Consider the following 11,373-nt stretch of genomic DNA (forward strand, 5'->3'; position numbering starts at 1 on the left):
AACAGAAGGGTGATGGGGGGGGGGGGGGGGAAGGTAAATGTCTGTGAGCTAATGATATTAGAGGTGATAATTGGGGAAGCTATCTTTGTAATGGGTAAGATAATTAGCGTCTTTATTCAAATTTGAGTGTAAAGTGTCACATTTAAGCATGAATGACAAAACTGGAAGTGTTTTGACTTCGGGCTCAGGTTCTGGCCCAGATGAAAGCAAAAGACAATCTGCTGGTGGGGGATGGGGATAGGCATGGGCAGCAGGTGAAGGCCTAGCTGGGGAAGGCAAGTCCCAGCCCTGCTCCTTCCATCTGGGGCTCCGCCCCTGGATCTGAGTACCACCCACCTTTAGCCCCATCCTTCCTGGTCACCTGGAGGACCAGGGTTGTAGTGCTGCATCCCTGACCCCAGCCTTCTCTAGTGGTTGTGGGAGCCGGGCTGCCATTCCGCAGCCCCAGCCTAACCTGGCGGCCAGGGAGCCGGGCTACTGTGCTGCAGCCCTACCTCGTGGCCAGGCATGTAGGCAGTTTTGGGAAGTCTGTGCCCTCCCTCCCCTGCATGACCAGCCACCCATGGGGATGAGGTAATCAGTCCCTTGTACAGATGGGAACAGTTGACTGCTTGGCTTCAAAGCTTAGGGAACTGAGAGAGAAGCCAGTTGGCCGGGCCCCAACAACCCCGTGGGGAGGATGCAATCACTCAGATAAAGGCTCAGAGCAGCTCCATGTTAAGGGAGCCCTCAAGTCTCATGCTATTCCACCAGCATTTGCCAGTGTGGCTGATTTTGGGAGCTCAGCCGAATTTTCAGAAGTACCGAGCATTTGCAGCTCACTTGGAGTTGCCAGGCACCTCAAAGGGCACACACAATCCTGGAGGTTTTATTTTCATATGTACAAATGTCTGCTAGTAAGAACAGAAACTGTGCACACCTGGTTAGCCCTTCCTCTTTCACCCCATGCCTCTGGGAGCTCCATTTGGTTTGTGATCTAGTTCAGTGTTTCTCAACCTTTTTTTATAAAGTACCCCCAGTACCTACAGTTTTCAGACACCATTTTTTTCTACCATTGCAACACATTTGTTTAAACAACTTCATCGTAGCTGGGCAGGCGATTACATTTTTTGGGTGTAAAAAGGACAAAAATAATAAAGCACTGTAAAACTTAAAACAAATTCCATTTTCTCCAAATTTCAGTGGTGTTGACGTACCCCCCAGGCTTATTCTCTGAGAGTACTCGTACTACTGATTGAGAGACACTGGTCTAGTTCGCAGTAAGGGGCCCATCATTGGTCTGGAATTCACAATCCCTGCCCGGGCTCCAGGGAGCAAGCAGTGCTGAGTCTTGTTGCAGCATACGCTTCCGGCCATGCTGTCCTAATTCTTCTACTGGGGGAGGGAGGGTGTAGAGCCAGACCTCACCTTCTTCCTGCCCCCTCCCACCCTCCTGCATGAGTGGGGAACAGAGCTACAGGGCTCAGTCCCATCCCCCTGAAAAGGCAGTAAGTATCAAGGGGTGCATATTATTCCCTCCCCCTCCCTTGTGCAGGCACACAGAGACTGGGCGTGTGTTTAGAGAAAGACAGTTGTTTGTCTGACAGCCTTAATCCTCTGAGCGCAACCAGGAACAGATTCTTGTAGAACTGCAGGGTGGCAGCTGTAACATGAGTAGCTTTGTGCTTTGCCTATTCTAGACCTGGTTTAGCATCCTGTCTTATCTAGGATGGCTTCTGTTCAGTTGGAAAGGTGCCCAGAGGCCCTGGTTAGTGTGTGTGACACAAGAGTTAGTGACTTCCGCTGTTTATTACAGAACACAGAAATTCTGAGCTTGGCTCCTCCCGTTGAACCATCTGCTCCAGGTGGCTTCCCCCCTCCTCAGGAGAAGTCACACGGCTCCCACCTCTGCTGGTCTTTGCTCTCCTGACCCCAGCAGGCAACTCCCCAGTCACCATAATCAATCCGCCTCTGTGAGAGGCAGCAGCCTTGTCAGCAGGAGACACTCTGCCCTGACATAGACCTGTTCACGCTGGCGCTTAGGTCAGCATGACTTGCTTCACTCCATGGAGCGGCTTATTCACACCCTGAGGGACCGGAGTTATGCAATTGGAAGTGTGTCCAGCCCTTCAGGCAGAGGAGATGAAGATAAAAGGGCCTGCAGGCAAGGGTGGGCATAGAGCAGGGGTGGCCAACCTGCGGCTCACGAGCTGCATGCTGCTCTTCACCCTGAAAGTGTGGCTTGCAATGCCTCCCCTGTGGCTCGCTAAGCCGCCCATGCACCCCTATAAACAGCCCCTGGCCTCCGGCTCCCTGTGCTCACTGGGTGCAGGGGAGCCGTCTGATGCGGCAAAAATATGTCGGCAAGATGGTGGTGGCTGGCGGGAGCCTGGTGTGGCCAAAAAGTCTAACCCCGTGGTTTTTAAAGTGGCAGCATCTTTTTTATTTTCCTCCGGTGTGGCTCTTCGCATTTTTTCCACCGCTATTTCGGCTCTCTTCGTTGAATGGGTTGACCACCCCCAGCATAGAGTAACAGGAGGGGGCAGAATGGCAGAGGAAGTTCTGCTCCTGCTCTCTAGGATGGCCAGCCCTCTCAGTCTCCTGGAACTGGGCTCGATCTCCCAGAGGCTACTGAAGCCAACTTGGGAGATTAGCCACAAAACATCCAGTAGCACAGGAGGGATAAGGCCTGACCCGGCCCCTGCGCTGCTTCCAGAAGCAGACCCCTGTGGTGAGGGGCACAAGGGGTCTCCACCCATTGACCCCACCCTGAGCAATGACTCCACGGCTCCCAGGAACTGTAGCTAACGGGAGCTGCAGTGGAAGTGCCTAGAGACAGGGGCACCACATAGAGCCACCTGCCCTCCTCCATCTAGGGGCTGCCGGGGTTTGCTGACTGTTTCTGGGAGCAGCGTGGGGCCAGAGCATGCAGGGAGCCTGCCTTAGCCCTGCTGCGCTGCTGACCGGCACTGGAGCCTGCCTCCTGGCCCCCTTCTGCACCCCTTCCCCAACCCTGACTTCCCTTGTAGAGCCCACCCCACGCACCCTCCTCCACATCGGAAACCCCTGCACCTGTCCTGAGCGCCTTCCTGCACGCAAGCTCCCTTCCAGAGCCTGCACCCCCTCCTACATCTCTCTTCAGCCCAGCGCCACAGCCCCTGCTGCACCAGCCCTGAACACCCTCCCATGCTGCATCCTCACCCTTTGCCCAAGGCTCAGCCCAGAGCCCCCTCACATGCACCAAGCCTCTCGGACCCAGCCCGGAGTCCACACTCCCTCCCACACTTCAACCGCCTGTCCCATCCTGGTGAAAGTGAATGAGAGTCGGGGTGGGAGAGCAAGTGAAAAGAAGGGGGGGGGGGAGGCTTGAGTGAGTGGGGGAGGGGCTTTAGCGAGGGGGTGGGGGTAGGGCCTCAAGGACGGGAGGGCAGAGACAGAGCAGGAGTGTTTGGGTTTGTGTGTGTAGTCTTCTTACTAAAGATGCTTATTCTCTGGGCTGCAATCTAGCCTAAGAGACTACAATTCCCATGAGTCCTGGAGGAAACAAGGAAAGAAGTGACTCTTTGTTTTGGGTCCAGGGTCTCTCCATGTGTGTGAAGAGAAGCTTAGCAGTCAGTGGACTCTTCTCTTTGTTTTTGGAACAGAAAGGGAGCCAGGCTGCTGTGGAGGAGTTTTATCCAGTCCAGGAGCTGTTAGGCTGCAGCCTACATATTTGTACTAAGAGCCTTTGGGACTGGAATCTAGCAGGCTGCTTCTGATTGCCCTTTAGCTGTACCTGTGGCTAGAAGCTACTCTGCATCCCGCACTCAGAAGGAGACTAGAATCATCCACTCCAGCTGCAAAATCTTCAAGCGGGTCCACACAAGCAAGTGTATGGTACTGAGAGTTCTGAGGAGTGGGATAAATGGTGGCAGTGCACATGCCAGATAGATACGTTTCCTATTATTGCTGTGTACTTTTGTAACCCTTCTACCGGGTAGGCCCGGCAGCAACCAGGGCCAGGTTCAATATCTAGGGGTCCATCTCACACAGAACTGGCTCGAGCCCCCACCCAGTAGCCTGGGAAATTCACACACCCATGGGCACCTCTGAGAGGCAATGCTTCCTCACTCGCAAGCACAGAGTCTGAGTGTAGAAAAGAAACATTGAATGAAACAGAGAGAGAAGTCACATGGCATTAACTTGGGAAAATACCACAAACAGGGTTCATAGCCCAAACCATGAGCAATGTCCAACACCCCAAGAGTCTCTGGAGTCCGACACCCCAAAAGTCTCTGTCCCTGGTCAGTGCTGCCCAGAGTTCAAAAGTTCACCTGCAGGGTTCTACCTCCCAACTTGGGTGAAAAGGGGGGTAGGGGGGTTGATAGGGGCACCTTACGTGGTCTGAGGCCGATGGCGCCACCTCTCCGTACGATTCTGCTGCAGCCTTTACCACGAGCCATTCCTCCACGCTCCAACAGCTGTCTTGTTCCACTCCACTGGCAGGGGCGGCCCATGAGCCTAGGTGAGCTAGGCAGCTGTCTAGGGTGCCGCTGGCCCGGGCGCCCAATTATGATGTCACGGGGTGCCTCGGGATGACTTCACGGCCATTGACGGCTGTGCAGGCAGGGGCACCGATTGCGCCACTCCGCCTAGGGCGCCAGCTGCTGCAGCCGGCCTCGGGCCGCTCCTGTCCACCGGCCGTTCCCACCGGATGCTCCACTGGTCGCCTGCCGCCGCTCCTACCAGCCACCCGCCAGTCATTCCCACCAGCCGCTCCGCTGGCTGCAATGGGTCTGGCTCCCGGCCAAACCAGTGATTTCGGCTCTTAGTGATTTCAACTCTTTAGCCATCACCTAGACTTACAAAAGATTCCAGCTTCCAGTGGACTAGCAATAAGACTCCGCATGGCGTCTACGGCTACGTCTAGACTACATGCCTCTGGCGACAGAGGATGTAGATGAGGCTACCAGGCATAGGACAATGAAGCAGCGATTTAAATAATTGCCGCTTCATTTAAATTTACATGGCTGCCGTGCTGAGCCTGATTAGCTGTTTGTTGGTTCAGCGCTGTAGTCTGGACGCGCGGGTGTCGACATCAAAGGCATTTGTCAACCACTCAGGTAAACCTCATCCCAGGAGGCACACCTGGGTGGTCAACAAATGCCTTTGATGTCAACACCCACGCGTCCAGACTACAGCGCTGAGCTGACAAACAGCCCATTCATCTCCCAGAAGATCTGGAGATGTAGATGGGACAAACTCATCCTCTGAGGTTGGTCTGGTTGGGCTCATCTACATTGGCCCCTTTTCCGGAAGGGGCATGTTAATTTCAGCCATCGTAGTAGGGAAATGCGCGGGGGATTTAAATATCCCCCGCGGCATTTAAATAAAAATGTCCGCCGCTTTTTTCCGGCTTTTAGAAGTAGGAATAAGATCCTCCGGAAAAGGGCGCTTTTTCCGGAGGATCGGGGCCAGTGTAGATGCTCTTTTCCGGCTTTTCTAAAAGCCGGAAAAAAGCGGCGGACATTTTTATTTAAATGCCGCGGGGGATATTTAAATCCCCCGCGCATTTCCCTACTACGATGGCTGAAATTAACATGTCCCTTCCCGAAAAGGGGCCAGTGTAGACGTAGCCGTTGTGTATGGCAGATTTCCTTCCCCCTCCTGGCATGAGGTGTATTTATATGTCAACAGTTAACAGTTAATTATCTTGCAGAGCTAAACAATTGGAATGAGCACACCCACCCCCAGAGCAGCTCCCTCCTTTTAGTTGGCTGATAACAAACAGTAGTTCAGCCCCTGCTTACACTTTATTAATGTTATTCACTGTTAATCTGTTAAACCCTGTTTTCTTTAAGTTGCTAAGTAAAGGTTGTTCATTCTAATGTAGTCTATTAGATGTATATGATTTGTAGTTGTTGTTCTGGAGTTAGATCCAGATTATTGCTGGAATAATTTTATTCCTGGAGGCTCCAAAGGCACACCATTAAGTGTGTACAGGGCCAGCCAGGTAGAGGCACCGCCATTGTATGTTCTTTATGAGCAAGGGACAGCAGCAAGGATGTGGATAGAATCATAGAATCATAGAATAATAGGACTGGAAGGGACCTCGAGAGGTCATCGAGTCCAGCCCCCCGCCCTCAAGGCAGGATCAAGCTCCGTCTACACCATCCCTGACAGATGTCTATCTAACCTGTTCTTAAATATCTCCAGAGAGGGAGATTCCACCACCTCCCTTGGCAATTTATTCCAATATTTGACCACCCTGACAGTTAGGAATTTTTTCCTAATGTCCAATCTAAACCTCCCCTGCTGCACTTTAAGCCCATTACTCCTTGTCCTGTCCTCAGAAACCAAGAGGAACAAATTTTCTCCTTCCTCCTTGTGACACCCTTTTAGATATTTGAAAACCGCTATCATGTCCCCCCTTAATCTTCTTTTTTCCAAACTAAACAAGCCCAGTTCATGAAGCCTGGCTTCATAGGTCATGTTCTCTAAACCTTTAATCATTCTTGTCGCTCTTCTCTGTACCCTTTCCAATTTCTCCACATCTTTCTTGAAATGTGGCGCCCAGAACTGGACACAGTACTCCAGCTGAGGCCTAACTAGTGCAGAGTAGAGCGGCAGAATGACTTCACGAGTTTTGCTTACAACACACCTGTTGATACAACCTAGAATCATATTTGCTTTTTTTGCAACAGCATCACACTGTTGGCTCATATTCAACTTGTGGTCCACTATGACCCCTAGATCCCTTTCCGCCATGCTCCTTCCTAGACAGTCGCTTCCCATCTTGTATGTATGGAACTGATTGTTCCTTCCTAAGTGGAGCACTTTGCATTTCTCCTTATTAAACCTCATCCTGTTTACCTCTGACCATTTCTCTAACTTGCTAAGGTCATTTTGAATTATGTCCCTATCCTCCAAAGAAGTTGCAACCCCACCCAGTTTGGTATCATCTGCAAACTTAATAAGCGTACTCTCTATCCCAATATCTACATCATTGATGAAGATATTGAACAGTACGGGTCCCAAAACAGACCCTTGAGGAACTCCACTTGTTATCCCTTTCCAGCAGGATTTAGAACCGTTAACAACAACTCTCTGACTACGGTTATCCAGCCAATTATGCACCCACCTTATCGTGGCCCTATCTAAGTTATATTTGCCTAGTTTATCAATAAGAATATCATGCGAGACCGTATCAAATGCCTTACTAAAGTCTAGGTATATGACATCCACCGCTTCTCCCTTATCCACAAGGCTTGTTATCTTATCAAAGAAAGCTATCAGATTAGTTTGGCATGACTTGTTCTTCACAAACCCATGCTGGCTATTCCCTATCACTTTATTACCTTCCAAGTGTTTGCATATGATTTCCTTAATTACCTGCTCCATTATCTTCCCTGGGACAGACGTTAAACTGACCGGTCTGTAGTTTCCTGGGTTGTTCTTATTCCCCTTTTTATAGATGGGCACAATATTTGCCCTTTTCCAGTCTTCTGGAATTTCCCCTGTCTGCCATGATTTTTCAAAGATCATAGCTAAAGGCTCAGATACCTCCTCTATCAGCTCCTTGAGTATCCTGGGATGCATTTCATCAGGACCTGGTGACTTGCTGACATCTAACTTTCCTACGTGATTTTTAACTTGTTCTTTGTGTATCCTATCTTCTAAACTTACCCTCTCTCTGCTTGTATTCACTACGTTAGGCACACCTCCAGACTTCTCGGTGAAGACCGAAACAAAGAAGTCATTGAGCATCTCCGCCATTTCCAAGTTCCCTGTTACTGCTTCTCCCTCCTCACTAAGCAGTGGGCCTACCCTGTCCTTGGTCTTCCTCTTGCTTTTAATGTATTTATAAAAGGTCTTCTTGTTTCCGTTTATGCCTGTAGCTAGTTTGATCTCATTTTGTGCCTTTGCCTTTCTAATCTTGCCCCTGCATTCCCGTGTTGCTTGCCTATATTCCTCCTTTGTTAGTTGTCCTAGTTTCCATTTTTTATATGACTCCTTTTTTATTTTGAGATCGTGCAAGATCTCCTTGTTAAGCCAAGCTGGTCTTTTGCCATATTTTCTATCTTTCCTACACAGCGGAATTGTTTGCTTTTGGGCCCTTAACAACGTCCCTTTGAAATACTTCCAACTCTCCTCAGTTGTTTTTCCCTTCAGTCTTGCTTCCCATGGGACCTTACCTACAAGTTCTCTGAGCTTATCAAAATCTGCCTTCCTGAAATCCATTACCTCAATTGTGCTGGTCTCCCTTCTACCTTTCCTTAAGATCATGAACTCTATTATTTCGTGATCACTGTCCCCTATACTGTCTTCCACTTTCAAGTTCTCAACTAGTTCCTCCCTATTTGTTAAAACCAAATCCAGAACAGCTTCTCCTCTGGTAGCTTTTTCAACCTTCTGAAACAGAAAGTTGTCTCCAATGCAGTCCAGAAACTTATTGGATAGCCTGTGCCTCGCTGTGTTAGTTTCCCAACATATGTCTGGATAGTTGAAGTCCCCCATCACCACCAAATCTTGGGCTTTGGATAGTTTTGTTAATTGTTTAAAAAAGGCCTCATCCACCTCTTCCACCTGGCTAGGTGGCCTGTAGTAGACTCCTAGCATGATATCACCCTCGTTTTTTACCCCTTTTAGCTTAACCCAGAGACTCTCTACACAGCTATCTCCTACATTCATCTCCACTTCAGTCCAAGTGTGTACATTTTTAATATACAAGGCAACCCCTCCTCCCTTTTTTCCCTGTCTGTCCTTCCTGAGCAAACCGTACCCTTCCATACCAACATTCCAATCATGCGTCCCATCCCACCAGGTTTCTGTAATACCAATGATATCATAGTTGTATTTATTGGTTAGCAATTCCAGTTCTTCCTGCTTATTACCCATACTTCTCGCATTTGAAAATAGGGTTTTCCCCAACTAAACATCACCACCACTGGGGTATTCAGGATCTCCTTTTATGTTAAAACCATCAAGCGCCCAGGAACACCTGTAAGTGTGACCTGCTCCTGAGTAACCTGGGGAGGAAAAAGGAGGTTACATGTGATTAGACAGTTGAAAAGGGAAGATGGGGGGAGGGGGCAGAGAGGAGAACACTGCTCCCCGGCCCTCTGGATTTAGCCTGGCCCTCCCAAGAGGAGACAAAACTCCCAAGCCTGGGGCTGCTGTTCCTTTAGTGTGGTAGCAGGAAGTCCCCGAGGGGGCTGGGGAGGCATGGAGGTTGGCTGCAGGGATGGGATTGCTTTTCTTATGCTGACCTGCACTTCTTCACCATTGCCAGAGGGTCCCCCTGGGCAGCCTGCACTGGGGCCAGTGCCAGCAGCGACACGGCTGCTTTAGCAAGAAGGCTGCCCCCACCAGCGGGAGACTGAAACGGCTGGTTCCAGGCCTTGCCCGGGGCAGTGTGGGAGTCATGCCTGGTCAGTTGTGCTTTCTGCCCTGTGAACGTAGGGCTCTGCTCCATGACACATGCCATCTTGGCCGGCACAGGGTGATCCCAGGAGCTAAAAGCTGAGTGGCAGCTACAGCTTGAACTCAAGCTCGCTCGCTGGGGCTGTGGGGACCTGTGTCCTCTGCAGAGTGGCACAGAGCAGGACCTGTTCTGCTCACTCACCCATGGGTTACAGTGTCAACCTCTCCACCCCACCAGGCTGCCTGGTCCCTGCTGGACCTGAGGGCTTTCCCTGCCCCCTGCTTCTGCACTCACCTATTCCTGTCCCTCCTGACCTTGAGGGGCGAGTGGACAGAGACAGGGCCAAGCAGAAGCTAAAAGCCTCCCTGTCCTGCAGCTCCAGCCTCTGTCCCTGACCATCTTTCTCCACTTGCCAAGGCGCCCCATTACCATAGTGATGGTGCAGTACAGGAATAGGGATGGCACCCAGCGATCTCGCAGCCAGCACAGCAACCAGGGCTTGTTTTCACATCCATCCGGGAGCGCTTCTCCCCTCGGCATAATTAACCCACCTCCCTGAGAGATGGTAGCCATGTCCCAGGAGAAGCTCTCGTTTTTATCCACAAGCAGAAACACCTGCCTTTTCACAGGCCATGGTAGATGAAGAAACAATGTAAAGCCCTAAATTCGGGACCTTCACTTTCTTTTATCATCCAAGTAAAGACATCCCCTGCTTTGGGGGAAGGCAGCAAAGTCAGTTCACTTGCATCCGCCAACAGCCTGAGACAAAGGCTGAAGTCTGTCTGAGTCAGGTTTTCTTTCTCTCGCTCTCTCACCCACACACTATTTCTCAGGCTACGTCTAGACTACACTCAAAAAATGAGGAGAACAGGATCTTTCAAAAAAGCGCGTCTAAACTGCGGTTTCACTTTCGAAATGGCGATGTTCGAAACAGTGCCATGACACGATTATGCAAATGAAGCGCGTGATATTTAAATCCCCTCTTCGTTTGCACTTTCGAAACGTCTAATTTACATCCCTCTGCCTACAGAGGGGTGTAGTTTAGACACAGCCTCACACACTCTCTCACTTTCACCCATACACCTATATTCTGTCTTTCTCTCACTTTCACACACATACTCTCACTTTCACACACCCCACACACTCACTCTCTCACTTGCACACACCCCTCCCACACACACACAGTCACACACACATTTTCTCTCACACACACACACACACACACACACACACACTTTCTCTCACTTTCACTCTCTCTCACACACTCACACACACACCCACACCCTCTCTCTCTCTCTCTCTCTCTCTCTCTCTCTCTCTCACACACACATACACACACACACACACACACACACACACACACACACACACACACACACACACTCGCCCTTTCTTTCTCTCTCTATCTCTTTCACAATCATCCTTGAGGCCCTGTCAGTAAGGCGGGCTCTCAGCAAAGGTAACAGGGTGAGCAACAGCTAAGCAGCCTGTCTACACCAGGGCTTTCAATGGCAGAGTTCACCAGGCACTGACTGCTGTCAATGAGGTACAGGTAGCATTATGCCACATGGGTGCTGGGTGAGAACAACAGGAGTTAGCTCTGCTGGCCCTTAAAGAGGTGAAATTAACATCCCTCTTCACCCCCCAGTGTAACCAGCATTTGTGTGTGTGAGTCCATTTGACTCTCCCCTTCCCCACGGTATGACAGAGCTAAGTCAGACTCAATTGGGAGTCTCTGTTGTCACCATATGGTTTTTCTATGGCCATACTGAAAGGTCTAAAGCCTTCCCAGATTGAAAAGCAGCCGTTATTAGCTGTGCAGCCTGAAGTCAAATGCTCACACTCTATCAATGTTGCATTACAGTAGTGTCACACCAAGCTGTGAGAAGGCGATCGTGTCCTAATAGCACCCACTGTCGCCAGATAAAGAAATAGATCTCAAGATGAGGAGAGAAAACTTAGTAAACAGCATTTCATCTGGCAATAAAGTG

The sequence above is a fragment of the Pelodiscus sinensis genome, chromosome 4, assembly GCF_049634645.1.
Source record: "Pelodiscus sinensis isolate JC-2024 chromosome 4, ASM4963464v1, whole genome shotgun sequence".
NCBI lineage: Eukaryota > Metazoa > Chordata > Testudines > Trionychidae > Pelodiscus > Pelodiscus sinensis.